The 17,272-nt window shown below is 41.6% G+C and overlaps 1 protein-coding gene and 1 long non-coding RNA gene across 4 annotated transcripts in view; one reads left to right on the top strand and one right to left on the bottom strand.

The window, feature by feature from the left end:
• KLHL29 (kelch like family member 29) overlaps positions 1–17,272 on the top strand; it is a 428,500-nt gene that overhangs the window by 60,897 nt on the left and 350,331 nt on the right. The window lies entirely within an intron of this gene.
• LOC307212756 lies at positions 1,963–17,251 on the bottom strand. Of its 3 annotated transcripts, none has more exons than XR_013837179.1 (4): positions 17,166–17,251; positions 13,954–14,200; positions 11,382–11,486; positions 1,963–3,940 (listed from the first exon to the last, which is right to left on the bottom strand). It is a non-coding gene; the product is annotated as an uncharacterized lncRNA (long non-coding RNA). The 3 variants fall into 3 exon arrangements; XR_013837180.1 differs by having other exon boundaries at positions 13,954–14,685; positions 17,166–17,234; XR_013837181.1 differs by lacking the exon at positions 17,166–17,251 and having other exon boundaries at positions 13,954–14,838.

The following is a 17,272-nucleotide window of genomic DNA, read 5'->3' as shown; positions in this document are numbered from 1 at the left end:
ACTGTTGTACACATTTGACAGGCTTTTTGAAGCTACTTCAAAAAAGACAGATCATACTTTCATAGAAATACTCTGCAGTATCTCATTTAGTGTGCAGCCTGAAACTCCTGGTGAAAAATGATTTCAATTAAAGCTAATATATTTTAAGAAAACATTATTGATCAGTGTGTGCTTTTTACTGGAACACTGCCCCCTCCTTCTCCCCCCAACTGAAACTAAAGAGATTATCTCATGTCACTAGAAAATAAATTGTAATGTCAAAAAGAGCATTGCTTTAAAGGTCAGAGTCCCCATGTGCTCTCTTTCCCAACAATGTTGAGATGTCCCCCAAACTATCAAAATAACTGTTATTACAAACAAAACAAATTGAGATTCTAAAAGTTAATAGTAAAACATGAATTACTTTGAGGTAGCAGTGAGAACTATGCCTTCAGCTAGAAGGGATCAGAAATGAGATTTACTCTGTTCGTATTACTAAACAGTCTATTATTCCCATGAGCTATTTCAGAAACTTTTGGTCTTGTTTTGGGATTAGAAATAACTTATACATATTCAGCACCACACACCAGACACTTTCCTTACTGAGCTATTAATGGAATTTTTGTGGGAACAGTACTCTGTGACTTTCTGTACTCTTATATGTAAACACTGCATTGTGTGTTATGAAAACCTTCAAAGGAAAGCAAACATTTTTTTCCCAAGGAAAGCAATTTTTATGAATATATGAAACTGCCTTGTAGTCAGACTTGGTGAGGCAGTAGTATCTTCCTTCAAGGCTTTGAGTTGAGATTCATTTCAGCCCCTTTACCTGAGCTTAAAAACATAAAGCAAGGATGTGTGAATTTGAGTGTGGAATTATTTGCATACCAAACATATATGCTGTAACACTGATGTTTAAATTACCACATTTTTCCGTGTATAAGACTTGGTTTCCCCCCTAAAAAATAATGTCCAAAATTTGGGGGCGTCTTATACACAGATAGATTTCCCTCCTCCCATTTTCTTAAATTGGAGTCCCCAAAAATAGGGGGCGTCTTATACATGGGGGGCATATTATAGACGGAAAAATACGGTATATCTATATCCTGCTCTTGCATGAGGCTTCCCAGGGGTTGCCTGTTGAGGAAACTGATCAGGTCTGCACCACTCAACTCTTAATTTCAGTAGTGTGGTAACACCAGATCCTACAAGGCCATTGCTTGACCCTAATGACTGCATGTTCCTTAGAACATGCAATTAAGATGTGCTTGCTTTTAGATGTAGCTCTTGACAGACAGACACCACACACTTAGTGTTTTACATTACAGTGGTACCTCAGATTACATACACTTCGGGTTACATACCCTTCAGGTTACAGACTCCGCTAACCCAGAAATAGTGCTTCAGGTTAAGAACTTTGCTACAGGATGAGAACAGAAATCATGCTCTGGCGGCGCAGCAGCAGCAGGAGGCCCCATTAGCTAAAGTGGTGCTTCAGGTTAAGAACAGTTTCAGGTTAAGAATAGACCTCTGGAACGAATTAAGTACTTAACCTGAGGTACCACTGTAGTTCACACTCCCAGACAAGGACAGACCCACGAAAAGCACATCGCAGTAGTCAAGCCTTGAGGTTACTAATGCGTAAACCAATGTGGTCAGGCTGTTGCCAGTGGTTGAAGCCAGTGTGCCCTCTGGAAGTGGTAAAAAGCATTCCTGGCTTGGCCCTCTAGCATAGCTGTCAAGTGTCCCTTATTTGGCGGGACAGTCCCTTATCCCAGCGCCATGTCCCGCTGCTGTCCCTTATTGATGAGGCTTTGTTTGGCTGCTGGCTGGGCTTTCTGCCTTTGGCTCGGAGGGGCTCAGAAGCCGAACATACCTCTGCCTGGAAAATCCCTTATTTTGGCTGCTGATCCCTTATTTTCAAATCTGTAAGTTGACAGCTATGCCCTCTAGTGACAAAGATGTATCAAAGAAACTCTGAGTGAATACATGCACCTTCAGAGGGAGGACCACTGTGACTCTGGAGTACCATCTCTTTAAATATACAGGCCATATCCAAGCAAGTCATACTATGAGTGGACCCATTGAAATTAATAGACTTGATTGATGTTCAGTGGGCCTAGTCTGAATATGACTTAGGATTGTATCCAGCTAAGTCTTTAGCTACTCCCTATCAACTCTCATAATTTGCCCCTTAATTTCTGCCATTTTGTAGTGCAGGCAGACCCTTTGGTCTAGCCTTTTTGAAATGTTGGTTTACATGGTTGCCTTTTGACAGCTTGTGCCATCCATCCCTTTGAATGCAAGATTCACACACATCCACCCACTTGGTGGTATAAGCATGAATGTACAATGTAAAAATCAGAATATTTTCTTCTGCAAAAACAGTTGCAATTTGCCAGCGGGAGATTTCTGTTGATGGGTCAAATTTGGCCATAGCTTTTTGAGGTTGGGAACAGTTCTGACACATGATGATGCACCTCAAAAGCTTCCCTACAAACACAGCTGTTCCAGTATTTCCTGTCAACCTCCTTTGACCAGCAGTTCTTTGTAGAAGGGTTTAAAATGCTGCTTGAATCAGCTAAATCAGACTTGCACTATGAATGAACTTTGTTGCAAAGTTAGACGTGACTGCGGAGACATGAATTATTGAAAGGTAAATTGTTTTTAGTCACTCTTTCTGTGTTCATGTAGTGTTTGAAGAGAGGAAGAGTTGAAGGCTACTGAGAGGACAGATTGTGTTCATAATGAATCTTGAATGGTTTACCTACCTTTGCTTTGAATTCAGAAATCTACCTTACCTTCCTTTGAGTGAAATTTCAACTTTTAGATGCAAAAATATATAGTGTGTTCTTAAGCTTTAGCAGCTACTTAAGAGAGCTTGTTTTAAAAAAGGGAGGCATTGGCTGTTAAAGTCTGTGATGAACGCCATTAAGTGCTGTGTACAGCTTCTTAAATCCTTTATACACAAATATTTTAATCTTTCTTAAGCCCTTTAGCACCTTCCTACACACACACACACACTCTTTATAATGGAAGAGGCAGATTTCCCTTCCCCTTTTTGGCAGCATTATTTATGTAGGAGGATCTTAGCAAGATTATAATCTTCCACTTCCCTAGTCATAAGCCTACTCAGAACTTCTTTTTACATTCCTACCAAGAGAAAATCTTCAAGAGCTAAATTTGAATATTGGAATTGCCTCTAATATCCAAAAATAAATGGTTGATTGGCTGTATATTTAATTTATCAGTGTAGAACTGGCAAAGTGCATGTAGTTTGTGATGTTTATGTTTATAGCATTCTAAGATAAGCCCTGTCTAGTTCTAATACAGAATCAACATTTGAAGGAGCTAAAATGAAGGGTTTATGCTACTGTAAAACAGTTGCCATCTTCATGGTTTTGGCTCTGTTTTGAGAGTAGTTGTGCAAGTTTCCAGGTTTTCAGTAGACTTAGAAACCCACCATATATTTTTCTTGCTGTCCGTGGCAGAATAATTTAACACTGAATGGAAGAGTTGTCATCAGTTAAATGAGGCAAGAGTTAGTTGCTTTTTATGTAGAACCAAATGTACACCAAATCTGTTGCTGCGAGCAAAGATTCTGTTATATTTCTGCCTCTGTTTCCATCAAATTACTTCCTTTTGCTAGCACCATGTGGCAGATCAGCTAGGTGCCTCCTTGATTTATCTGTTTCAGGACTAAATAGGAGTAACTCTGATGTATGTGTTTTCATATGGCTGCCATCCAAATAAGGAGCTTGTAAAAGAATAATTTCATCTGAGAATTTTTGAGCTCTTTAAAAATTGGACTCAGTCGTTCTTTAAAGGAGAAAAACATCTTCTTGCTATATAGTGTTGCATGTGAGTTGCATTCTTTTCAATTCTTCATGTTCCTCATTTAGCAATGCATGCTAGTCTGCCCACCATCTTCTTTCTTCTTCCTCCACCCTCAAATCAAGTGCTGAAAATATAGAAGAAAATAATATACTTTACCACACATTGTCCTTCATTGGCACCTTTTACCCACACTGCTATACTTGGGCTTGTAAAGGGTGCATTGTGGACTATGGTTTTAGTGCAAAACTGCTTACAAAGTGGGGAGTCTGCTCTGCAGTTAGGGTAGTACTGCTTCAGAATAGTCCCAGCAAGTGTGAAAACTTGAATAACATATGGGGGGGGGCAGGTAAGCCCCGTCCCACATAATTAATCACAAGATGTGGCACACACACGCCATTTGAATGGCAATGCCCATGGTCAAAGGCCTGGAAACGATGCCTTATGAAGAACGGCTAAGGGAGCTGGGCATGTTTAGCCTGGAGAAGAGGAGGTTAAGGGGTGATATGATAGCCATGTTCAAATATATAAAAGGATGTCACATAGAGGAGGGAGAAAGGTTGTTTTCTGCTGCTCCAGAGAAGCGGACACGGAGCAATGGATCCAAACTACAAGAAAGAAGATTCCACCTAAACATTAGGAAGAACTTCCTGACAGTAAGAGCTGTTTGACAGTGGAATTTGCTGCCAAGGAGTGTGGTGGAGTCTCCTTCTTTGGAGGTCTTTAAGCAGAGGCTTGACAACCATATGTCAGGAGTGCTCTGATGGTGTTTCCTGCTTGGCAGGGGGTTGGACTCGATGGCCCTTGTGGTCTCTTCCAACTCTATGATTCTATGATTCTATAACTTAGAGGGGGGTGGCCCCCTCAAATATTTTATTCAGGGGAAGAGAAGGGATCTTAGCCCCTAGGAGTTGACTCCTGTAAGTCCCAGTCTTACTTGGATGGCTGTCTCCAGAGGGTGGTACCTGGAAGAGGATGCTCAGATTCTTGGAACCTTGACTGTGGGGTCAGATTTATCCTCCATGCTGCTGAACGTCTACATAAAGCTGCTGAGTGGTGTTATCCAGGGATTTGGAGTGTGTTGTTATCAATATGCCAAGGACATGGAACTCAATTCCTCCTGTGTGGCATAGGATGTACCAGACCAGTGTTTGGCTTCCATAATGAGAGCCAATAAACTGAAGCTCAATACAGATTAGACTGGGGCACTGTTTCTGTTTAGTTCAACCTCTTCTGAATGGAGTTGCAATCCCTCTAAAGGAGCAGGTGCACGGTTTGGGGGTATGTCTGACTGTATGTCTACCTGTGGAGGCACAAGTGAACTTAGTGGTTGCAGAACGCCTCCTATCAGCTACAACCCTGCCTGGACAGGGAATGCCTAGTTTCTGTTGTCTACACTCTGGTAAACTCTAGGCTATATGGATATACAATTAGAAAAAAGACTATGGAACTTGGTTCCAATATACGATTATGGTGGTGAGACTTTTATATGCACAAAGATGGAAAGACTCATCATTACCAACTATGGAGGATTGGTTGTTAAAATTAATGGACTTAGCTGAGCGGGTGAAATTGACATGTTTAATCAGAGGAAAGTCGTTGCTAACATTTACTGAAGATTGGAAACCTCTCATAGACTTTGTGTGTGAAAAAGAAAATGAACTAATGACATTTGGTTTTGAGGACTGAAGATAATGTTGGTTTATAGAAAGTGGTTTTGTTGGGTGTTATATTAAGAGTGGCTGAGTTGGATAATGTTTATATATCGAGGACAGGCAAAGAATCAGAAGTTCTTTATTTTCTTAACTTCTATGTTTTTTCTCTTTCTCTTTCTTCCCTTCTCCCTCTGTCCTTCTCCATTTCTCTTTTTTATTTTTTCTGTTTTTATTTAGATTAACATTTTAATTTTGATACAAAGATAATAATATTTGAATCCATTTTTCCTATAATAAAATTTATTTTTTAACAAAATTAATCCGCATCTGTACATATATTAGTTTGTGTTTGTTTATTTCATTTTCAAACTTCCCTTCATCAAATTGCAAACCTGGAGCAGTTTCCAGTAAAATGATTGAAACAGAATATAGTAATACATTGAAACCCTAATAAGGTCAAGTTAAACAATGTAAAACAATACCAAACACTTGATAAGAGCAGTTAATTATATGCAAATCTGTGTTCTCATCTGTGTTTTTCTCCTTTTTTTGGCCATGTGCAAGCAGCTGCCTTGTTTGCAAGTGTCCTTAAAAACAGCATTTGCTAGTATTTCTTTAGTGATAAAAACCAGGCATGCTCCTTGGGGTCAGGGAACCATCAGGTTCTGTCAGATGATTCCAGAAGCTGATTTCTTACAGTGTGTTATACAGAACAGCATCTGGACATCATAAATTTCAGCCCTAGTTTTAGGTGGAATTCTTAATCTGTTCCACATCAATGCTCTAAGGCTTCATGTATGCATTGTGTCTTGAATCTCTTGTTCAGATCCCAAATCTGTACTTAACATCTCATGGGTCAAATCTCTGTCTCGGTTCCAGTTCCCCATCTCTAGCACAGAAATAACTTGTGCCCAGTCTCATAGGAAATCTTGCCTGCTTTTGAGTCTTGGGTAGCAGGCTATAAATGTAAATTGATTTACCTACATTTAACACTGTGCTTGGCAACAAGCTGGGTAGCCTCTAGAGTAGTCAGAAGGAGAAATCATGTTTTTCAGTAGCACTGAATAGTGACTCATGTTGTTGAGAGCCATCTAACATAAGGCAAATCTTCCAGTCAGTAGTTGGTATAAATAACTTGTGACAAAATAAGTCTAAAAAGCTCGCTTCCAAAATTCTCCTTTTTCAACCCAAACATTGTGTGGAAAGCTCTATGCTCCATCTGCTTTAAAAAGTCTTTCCCCCACTGCTTAATCATTCATATAAAAAGTTTGGGATAGCCAATCTCGTAAACTTGTTTTTAATTAAGAAAATAATTGCCTGAATGATTTTTGAAGGTTTAATAGCAATTGCCAATAATGTTACTTTTAAGCTTTATTTAGTTGGAAATGAGATGTGTAACATCTTTATATAACATCTCAGGACTCCTATAGCTTGGTAACAAGGGAACTAAGAACGATATACTAAAATGCAGAGGTTGCTGGTTAGATCGGTAACCTGGTCTGTTCTCTTTTGAGTGTTGAATTCTGTTATTTTGGCCAAATACTTGTATCTGCCAGATATCATGTAACAATTAGCCATGATAACCAAAGCATTCTGGACCCTATTGTTCTAGGACCAATCAGACTGCTGCCTTTTGGATCCTATTCAACTCAGTACATAACAGTTTAAAAGCATTAAGATCTGTCGGTCTACTCGTTCACAATTTGAATATGGTTACTTTTAAATAACTGCAACAGCACAAAGTCTTTGGCTTCGTAACGAGACATGTAGGCAGTAAATTCAAGGTTTCGGAGCAGTGTTACCACAATTTACCAGATGCTGCAATCCAACCATCAGCCTCCCCCCCCCCCCGCCGCCTTCAATTCAAAACTGGTTTCCACAATTGTCAGAAATTGAGGCAAAGAGATCTCCTCCTTCCATCCTGGTGAACTGTGATACCCAAGTGGGAGGTGTGGGTTTGTTGTCTCCTGGTGAAAGACAAACATTTCCAAGGAAGCTCTGCTTTTTGCACAGCAGGCGGCTGCCTCTTTTAGCTGAAAAGGTTTACTGAACGCTAACGTAAGGAAGGGATGGGGTGTTCTCCCCACAGGGGATGAGCACACAAAAGAATTCTGTGGTACTCAGTTGAAAGTTAAATGGTTATTGTACTATAATAGTTATTTAATGCTGGAGGTGGGAAATGTGCTGTTAGCTTCTGCGTGTACATACACACGCAGCAACCATCAGTTAAAACTTTAATTGCCCAGTGACATTTTTCTAATACCTGGGCTAACCAGGCTCCTAGACATTAATCCAGGTAACCAGGATTTGTGTTTAACTACACACATTTTTTTGGCATTTTGACATCTGTTTGGGCTTCAGCTTGATGATTTTAGAGTAATGAATTCTTGGTACAGTATGCTAATACAAATCTTAAGTGGTGTGTGTGTGTGTGTGTGTGTGTGTGTGTGTGTATGTGTGTGTATGTGTGTGTGTAACTGTCAGCCAGACTCTCTAATCTTTTCTCCTATGCTCCTTACGAGTCAATAACCCTAACAGATCAAACACCATTAACTGTAAAGCTGGAAGTTCATTCCAATCCTTCTAGCAGTGTGAAACCTGCATTAATCACTGTGATTGTGTCAACTGTATGATAATGTCACGCTTTCGTATCAAAACACGACAGTGGCTCTTACTTGAGAGCATCGGAGAGATGCAGAACTCAACTGAAGCAGCAAAGATGTCCCAACAGTTGCCACACCCCTATTGCAAAGCTTTTAAAGACATGGTGGGGCAAGCTCACACACAGAACTTTCTCATGTGCAAGCTTGTGTTCTGTCTGGGCTGGTGTGTCTGCTCTAGAGATGGGAAGGCCTGGAAAGAACCCGGAAAAATTTGGGGGGGGCAGGTTTTTTTCCTGTTTTTCTCCAAAGCCATTTTTTCCCAGAAAAAACCCCAGTTTGATATAGTTTGAATATTCCACACACTTCCCCCCCGCCCCATTTTTCCAGGAAGAAAAAACGGCTTTTGGGGAAAATGGAAAAAACCTGGGTCTCCCCCCCCCCATTTTTCCAGGTTCCCCCCCTCCAGGCCTTTCCATCTCTAGTCTGGTCTCATCTACAGAGGAAGCACCTGGTTCTCAGTCACAGCGCTGTGTCCTGCCCCTTTAACTCCAGCTCTGCTGCCACCTCCTCCTACTCAGCTGGTCAAAGTACTTCCCCCTCCTCAATGAGGCTCTGCTCCCTGCAGGAGAAGTAGAAGGGAGAGTTGCAGATCTGCTTTCTCCCCTCCAGCTTGTAGAGTTGCAAGGGGGAGAACCTGCATCCTTAGCTGCCAGCATTCACTTTTCCTCTCTTCCAAACCGTGCCAGATCCCGATGACAGATAGTTTTTATATTTGATTATACTTTATTTGTCACGTGTATATAGCTGGATGGACGGTTAACCTCAGAGGTGTGGGTTCCAGCCCCACGTTAGGCAAAAGATTCCTGCGTTGCAGGGCGTTGGACTAGATCACCCTTGGGGTCACTTCCCACTCTACAGATCTATGACCTTCAAGCCAGCAATCTTTTGTCATGAACTGGCAGGACAACAGGGAGGAGGAAGAGGGGTGTAGCTGGGACCGGGACACATCAGGGCAAATTAGGGATGGGGAAGGAGGAGTTGGTGTAGGAAGTACTTGTGGGGAGATGGAGGATGATGAGGGGAAGGGGTTCAGTGCACAGGAACCAGAGCAGCAGGACCCATTACCAGAGCCATGTTCTGTCTCCACGAACATGGCGGGCTCTGAGGCGTAGGGAGCAACAGGCAAGGCACTCTAGGAGGCTGAAGCAGGCTGCTAGAGCTGAACTCACTAGTAGTTGACCAGGTGGGGCTCACTAGCTCTGGGAGAAGGTGTGTGATTCTTCAGCTGGAGTAGGCTTAGAGCAGGTGAGGGTCACATGCCTCATCAAGCCCAGATGCTGCAATCAGCATGAAAAGTTTAAAAGGACAACAGAGCTGTACTGCCCATGTTGATGGGCCTCAGTGTGGCAGTTCCAGTATCTCTGTAGGGCTGTACTTCACTTTGGGCATGTGGATTGACCCTGGACTGAGGACTTGACATACTGACTTTGCTGCCAGGTAGGCCAGGGGTTCAGGACAGGGAGCTCTTCCTCTCCCTTTATCCCCACAGCAACCTTGTGAGGCAGGTTGGACTGAAAGACTATGATTTGCCCAGGGTAACTTCCTAACCTCTGCCACAGATTGGCATGGTCTGCAGCAAGTCTGCTTGTCTCCCTCCTAAAACCATACCCGAAACCAAGGAGGCTGGTTTTTAGGGTGTGGGGATGGGGAATCTTTGTTCTTGTAGTTTTAGGTGGGGAACCTTTTTAGTATAGCTATGTGAAAGAAGGCTTGGGTTATGGATGATCATAGGCAATCACATTTATTGCTTTTTACGTGTAAGGCTTTGGCATGGGTAATGCACAAATTCAGGAAACGATGACAAGAACAATTATATCTTTCATTTTATGGTGAAAAACAAAACTCCCTTGTCCTTATCCCCACCCCACCCTCAATTTATTGAGTTTCTAGCCATGCACAGTTGGGTGGTTTGTTTAGGCTCAGTTTAGTATATTAAAAATGCAGTCTTCATGCAGCACTGATAGAGGAAGATTTGTTGACTTTACTGAGACTTGCTCTGGTAAAGCACTTTGACAAATCGGGCTGTGAGAAAGCCAATACAGTTTTCTGCATGCCAGGAGTTGTTTGGGTTTGACAGGCTTAGAGGAGGCAAATCTCATTTGATTCTGCAAAAGCCATGCAAGTGTGCCCGTTCTGGTGTGTATACTGCTGCAGCGACAAAGGAAGTTGCGCAGTCTGGATCAAGGATGGCCAGGAGTTATTCTGTATTCCTAGGGGTTACTCTGGGCTCCAGGCAGCCTTCCAGGGATCAGACTGTATTTTACTGCACAAACCAACCTCATAAGTTCAAGTCCCATAATGAAGGTAACAAACGTCTTGCCATTCTACAGCACATGCATTCAGACATTCCATATAAAGATATACTTGTACATGCTAAATGTATGGACATTTTCTTTCTTTCCAAGTTAAACTGAGAATGATTCTTTCAAGCCTGTAGAATTTGGTATATCCACTGAATATCACATTAACATTGGTTTGGGGTTGAATTTGGCTGGCTAAATCACAGATAGTGGCAGCCTTGATGATGTAATCAATGATTCAGTTATTTGACAGCATCCCAACTCAGTTCTTCTTTTTATATGCTGTTGATATGAGCATGTAACAATCTGCAGGTTTTGTTGGAACTGATCAATTTTACTACAAATTAATAAAATATCCTCTTTTAAAAAATCTGGCTAGCACGCAAGAAGTTATCCCTGATCTTTATTAGTGGAAGGTGTGACTTTACCAAAACAGTGATTTTGTTTACATGGGCACTTTGTGTAGTTATTACACATGATTAGCTGTGCAAATAACTTTGTCATTACGTTGCAGGAGCAATATAAAGCTTCTTTGAACTTCCAGATTGGGCCAAATAAGTGTTCTACATTTGGTAGCATTTTGAAAATAAACATTTCTAATTTTGACTTCCTGGGCACCAGGGGGACTTTAATGGGTTTTTTTTTTTTTTGGCAGGGTGAGGCTCCCCCACCATTTAATAGAACATTTGAAACCATCAAAGCAACAAAAGGCCGTAAGAACTTTTTACTTAAAATTCTGTAAGACAAACTGAGATGTTCCCCCGCATGATTAAAATTACCTGTACTTAAAAATGAAAACTAAAACTGTAATGCTTAAGGGATTTGTGACAAAATCCATATATATATATATATATATATATATATATATATATATATGGTTCATGAGCATTCACCCAAACTACTTACAGTCATTGTAGATATTATATATCTTGCAGAGGCAGTATAAATACCTCTGCTAGTGCTGGGAGACACTTGATCCTGATCACTGAAGTCTTTACTGGTATGCTGTCAACAGCAATTCAAATCAAGGCAAAGGAGAGTGACAGCTGAAACCCCTACAGAAGAAATGTAGAGAAATGTGCTTGGTAACTACCTAAGGCAGGTTTGTTCAATGTCTTGATTATCTATCTGGAGCTTGACTGTGTTTTGGTAGCTTTCAGAGAGGCTAGGTGTACACTATGCAAGCTTTCGCTTATTCTAATTGAGGGGTAAATGTGTTACGGCTTGTCATTATTCAGTGCTGTCAATATACACAGGCATTTACAAATTATAAAAGGAAAAGGAAAATGGGAAGGGAATGACACTATAGGGTTGCATGCATGCTAGTGGTCTTTGTTGTGGTTTCATTTTTGTATTTTACGGTAAGTAGCTTTGATTATTTTTAACGAAAAGCAGTTCACGAACATATATATTATTAATCTCTCTCTCTATAGAGTGTTCCAATATTAAAACATTTCCCCTCAATTAGTCTAAAACGTTTATTTATGCATAACTGTTCAAGACTATCCCTGTTTTTGTGGGAGCATATTTTTATAGATTAATACTTCTCCGTTAAAAAACCCCGACTTAAGGACAAACATAGGATTGAATTCAAATGTTGCACAAGGAGAAGGCTATGTGCACAAATATATTTTCTGCCTCCTGAAAAGCAACTCTAGGGTTAAGAGGGCTTTACATTGATGGTGGGGCTGCATTGGGTGGGTGGTACTCTAAACTGACCAGAAGTATCTTGAGAGGCGGCGGGACGCAGGTGGCGCTGTGGGTTAAAGCCTCAGCGCCTAGGACTTGCCGATCGAAAGGTCGGCGGTTCGAATCCCTGCGGCGGGGTGCGCTCCCGCTGCTCGGTCCCAGCGCCTGCCAACCTAGCAGTTCGAAAGCACCTCCAGGTGCAAGTAGATAAATAGGGACCGCTTACCAGCGGGAAGGTAAACGGCGTTTCCGTGTGCGGCTCTGGCTCGCCAGAGCAGCGATGTCACGCTGGCCACGTGACCCGGAAGTGTCTCTGGACAGCGCTGGCCCCTGGCCTCTTAAGTGAGATGGGCGCACAACCCCAGAGTCTGTCAAGACTGGCCCGTACGGGCAGGGGTACCTGTACCTTTTTATCTTGAGAGGCTTTGCAAAGGGGGGAGATTAAGTGGGGAAGATCCTTGCATGAGTGGCCTTTTATTTTCCTAACCTTTGGGGTCCTATTCATTACGTATGCAAAGTCTTGAGGAAAGGAAAGGTACAGAAAAATGCTGCCCTCTGGGGTGAGAACACATGATGTCTTCAGAACGACGACGTAAAGCCAGTCAGGTATTTAGTTTACACATTCAGATAAAGAATATTGAAATGGAAGTATTGCCTACGATTCTGTGAAGGGAAAAGAGGATACGGCCTTCGTAGCTATGTCCCTGCTATTATGAAACGAGAAGGTATCTTGGACTGGGCTTATTTTGTTCCCTGTGAATTGCATAGCAAGGGAAATGGGGCTCAATCGGGGGGAGATTTTTGTCAAGTCATTTTAATTTTTGAAAACTTTTCATGTGTTAAAGAGGCAAAGCTTGTGCTCTTACAAATATGGTGCTGACAGACAAGTACATAAAACAAGCTAGTTGTGTTTTGAAAAGAAGAATAAGTTTGCTAGGAAATTTGCTGTCTTGAGTTCAGCCTTTGGGCTTTTGTGTCTAAAAGCAACAGCAAGCCTGTGTGTTATGTATTCTCTTGCATTTTGTGCTCTCTCCTATGCTGCTTGGACTCCAGCAGCCACAAGATCAGGCTTCATAGCTAGATGCCTGCAGCGGAAAGCTCGCACACCTGTTAGGCTGCCTGTGCAACTCCAGCAAGGAGCCTTGCTATTCTGAATTTAAGCACCTTCAGCTTTGGGAAGGGAGGATGAAATGAGATCTGATCTAGAGGAACTGTAGAGAGGATGATCCTGGTTCTAATTTTACATCTTCGGAAGGCTTGTTTATTTGCTGCTGTCACTAGAATGGAGGTGGAGGAGGGGGTGGGAATTAGATGGCAGTCATGCATTTCATATTGGAGGAGTTGTGTTTAAGATCGTGATGATGTTCAAGAGATTCACTAGCAGATACTTCATATGTTAAGAATAGATTAAACTCATGGGAGCACTCTGTGTCTGTGTCTGTCTGTCTGTCTGTCTGTGTGTGGTGTTATAGCCTTGTGAGACTTATTAGCAATTGCATCTACCTGAGACTTGAGATCTGCCAGGTTGCTTCCAGCTGATTAAAATTATCTGTGAAGAAAATAGTCTGGACATCTTCCCCACTAAATTTTCATGAAGCCATTGTTTGATGAGCCTGGTTTGTTTCATATAATCAAAATGGGAACAAACCCAGTACTAAGCCAAAAAGAAAAAGTGCAGATGGTATGCATTTGGGGAGGGGGTGTGGTTCATGGAAAAGGGCTCCAAGTTAGCAGATGTCAAATATCTGCAATGATTCTCGCCTTTAGAATGGCACCGATGGAGAACATAAACGCAGCATGCACTTTTTATAAAGACTGAAGAAAAGAACTTACTTGTCAAGCGTCCTCCAAACTCCACCCCCGCTGTAACTAAATGGGAAAATCTCTTCCTTTTGAAGTCCTACAACTGAGTATCATGTTGATAATTGATTGATGTAAAAGAAATTGGCTCTTTCATATCCTTCATCTTTTAGCCCAAGCTTTGAGCTCTGTCTTTGTAACATGCATGTTGTACTGATGAAGCTGTTTCTGTCTCCAGCTTTGTTCCATCTGGCAAAAAAATCAGTTTTTACAATATGTGCTTTGGAAAAAGAAAAGAAAAACAAAAATCAATACCCCATTTGATAGAGACTGAGAATATAATGTGGGCTAATGCCAAAGAATATGTGGCAGGTGAGGCCTAAATTTGCTTTAATTTAGTCCCCCCCCCTTCTTTTGTCTTGGTAACTCAACCAACTGATTAATTTTGTCCAATTGCTTAGAAGCACATCTTGCTTTTAATAGGAGGGGGTAGGTTTTTGGAAGGGATTTTTGAAGACTGATGGGCATCAAAGCCTCAGGCTAGCAAAATGCTGTGAGAAATCACTTTGAATCATTTTAAATTTTTAGAGGGGAAACATAAAAATCTTTCCGCAAACATGGTGACATGGCTGACTCAGTTGATCTAGAATCGGAGGTAGTGATTACACTTGTGTGGTAGTTGATTCTGTAGCATGTAAAAGTGCAGTCTCATACTTGTCCCAGTGTATTTCATGCTTTTAATAACATCATTGTCATAACCTTTGCCTGCAAGAAAATATCCATAAGACTGTATTAGAGGTTATGTTTGTAGGGCAAGGGCATAATGTGCCAGTTTTTATAAAAGGCACATACATGTGGCTATAAAATGTTTTTCTCACTCAAGCCATGAGATGAGGGTCCTGCCTCTGAAGACAGTTCAGAAATTTCTTTTTTTAAAAAAAAAAATTAATTTTTATTAACTGGCCAATCACATCAAATTAAATCACATCATATAAATTCCGAATTACAAAGCCAAATTTTTAAATTTTGTTGGGGGAACCCATACTTCAAGATCCAAAGGGGAATTCAGATCATCTTCTTATTACTGCGTTAATGTCCAAATCAGTCCCAATCAGTCCAAACAAAGTTCATAATTCTATCCAGTCTTATCTTGGTGTTGCCACATCATATCTTGTTCGTATAATTTCTCTTTTTCCTTTACGATCTCTTCTGTTAGTCTCCTTAAGCCGATAGCAAGTGTAATAATCCTGTGTGGATTTCCCGTTCCTCCACTAAGTCCAGATGGCTTCCATATATCTCCTTCGTAGATAACATTACTTTTTCCATCGTAAATTTTGGCATTTGTCGCTCTTAAGTCCCACCGAGGAGTTGATTCACGATATGTAAACAACTCTATTTCTCTCTTTCTCCTCCCAGACCCAAGAGCTCCCACAATGCCTCACAAAATGGCGAACGGCATTTTTTCCTGACTGCGTCACTCCAAAACTCTTAGCTTTCCAGCTTCATCTTGAAACATTGCTTTGGATCGAAAATTTATCTCCACACAGCCTTAAATCCACAGCTTAAGTCCTTAGTTTCTGACTCATTAGGGGAGGGGGATTCTTGTTAAGTCACATAAAAAGGTAGAGGCAGGTTTTTTCCCCCCTCCCCCCTCAGTCATTACCGTATCTTGACGTTCTTCTCGTATTTTATTGTTGTCTTGTTATCAGAGATCTCTTCTGTCAGCAGTATTTACTCCCCTTTTTCCTTGATGTATGTGCAATTAATCATGTCCAAATTATTTCTTTTAAAGATCATTGCAACCAGCGGCGCGAATCGGGGACGGCGTCGAGGAGTGCCGAAAATCCCACAGGAGGGCTTTGTGCCTAGTGCCCCCACCCCCACAAATTCGGGGGTGGTATAGGGCACAGCAGGCAAGGGCCGTCCCCCCCATAAGACAGTTCAGAAATTTCATCTGGTGCAGAATGTGGCAGTCATGTTGCTCACTGGGGCAAGACAATTTGAGCATGTTATACTGAACCTGGCCCAACTTCACTGGTTGCCAGTTTCCAGGCCCAATGCAAAGTGCTGGTTTTGACCTATACAGTGGTACCTTGGGTTAAGAACTTAATTCGTTCTGGAGGTCCGTTCTTAACCGGAAACTGTTCTTAACCTGAGGTACCATTTTAGCTAATGGGGCCTCCCACTGCCACAGTGCCGCCGGAGCATGATTTCTGTTCCCATCCTGAAGCAAAGTTCTTAACCTGAGGTACTATTTCTGGGTTAGCGGAGTCTGTAACCTGAAGCGTCTGTAATCCGAGGTACCACTGTAGAGCCTTAAACAGATCAGGACTACAGTACTTCATGGAAACTCTCTTCCCATATGAACAGACCCAGACCCTGTGACCATCACCTGAGGCCCTACTTTGTGTACCTCCTCCTCCTCCACAAGAGGTCAGTAGGGAAGCAACATGGAAATGGGTATTTCTGTGGTAGCTCCCTATTTGTGGAATGCTCTCTCCAGGGAGTCTTAATTACATATCTTTTGGAGCCACCAGGCGAAAATGTTCTACTATAACTAGGCCTTTGGCTCATTAAGCATTCTGTGGCCTTGTGTGGGAAGGGGGTTATTGGATTATTTTGTTTTGTATTTTGGTGTTTTGTTTTTGTTTCCCCCCCCCTTAAGAAAAGGGAAACGTTGGCAGCTATGGGTGGCATTCAAATCAAATCAAATAAATAAATGTTTGCTTGCTCTTCATTTGTTACTATGAGATAAAAAATAGGAATTTCTACAGGCGCATTCCCTCCATAGCTGTTGCCAGATGAATGCATTTATTACAATATCTGAAGCAGAGTTCAAAACATCTGAATGGGGTGACCTTCTGAATGAGGCCATCTCCATAGTGCTCTTGTTCTGTTCCTGTGGCCAACAGAATATACTTGATCGTCAGAAGAAATAGCTTAGGCTGTGTACACATCAGCAGCTTAAAATACAGCAAGGTTATTCCCACCTCCTGTGTTTCAAGTCACATTTGGAAGATGCCTTGAGTGAAAACATGTCAAACAGCAGTATTTCTCAAGGCGCCACAAGATAGATATATGGATTGTAACTGGCATCATGTGTGCACAGCTTTACGCACCAGCAATGGGAGTGCACTGGAGCCAGAATAAACGGTAATGTGTACACAGCTTTAAAGAACCGTTAAAAAAAAAAGTGTTCCCCCCTGTGATAACTTATTCTTGATGAGCCACCTAAGATATCTGACCTTGGAGCTATGAGAAGCATGAGTACTGGTCCATCTTAGTAGGCCTCTTTGTTTAGGTCACTTTCTTGCTGCTGTTCAGCCAATGATTCTATCTAACATCTATATAT

This window comes from Podarcis cretensis (assembly GCF_951804945.1).
Source record: "Podarcis cretensis genome assembly, chromosome: 3".
NCBI classification, from domain to species: domain Eukaryota; kingdom Metazoa; phylum Chordata; class Lepidosauria; order Squamata; family Lacertidae; genus Podarcis; species Podarcis cretensis.
This window is presented reverse-complemented; position numbering and strand designations above follow the sequence as displayed.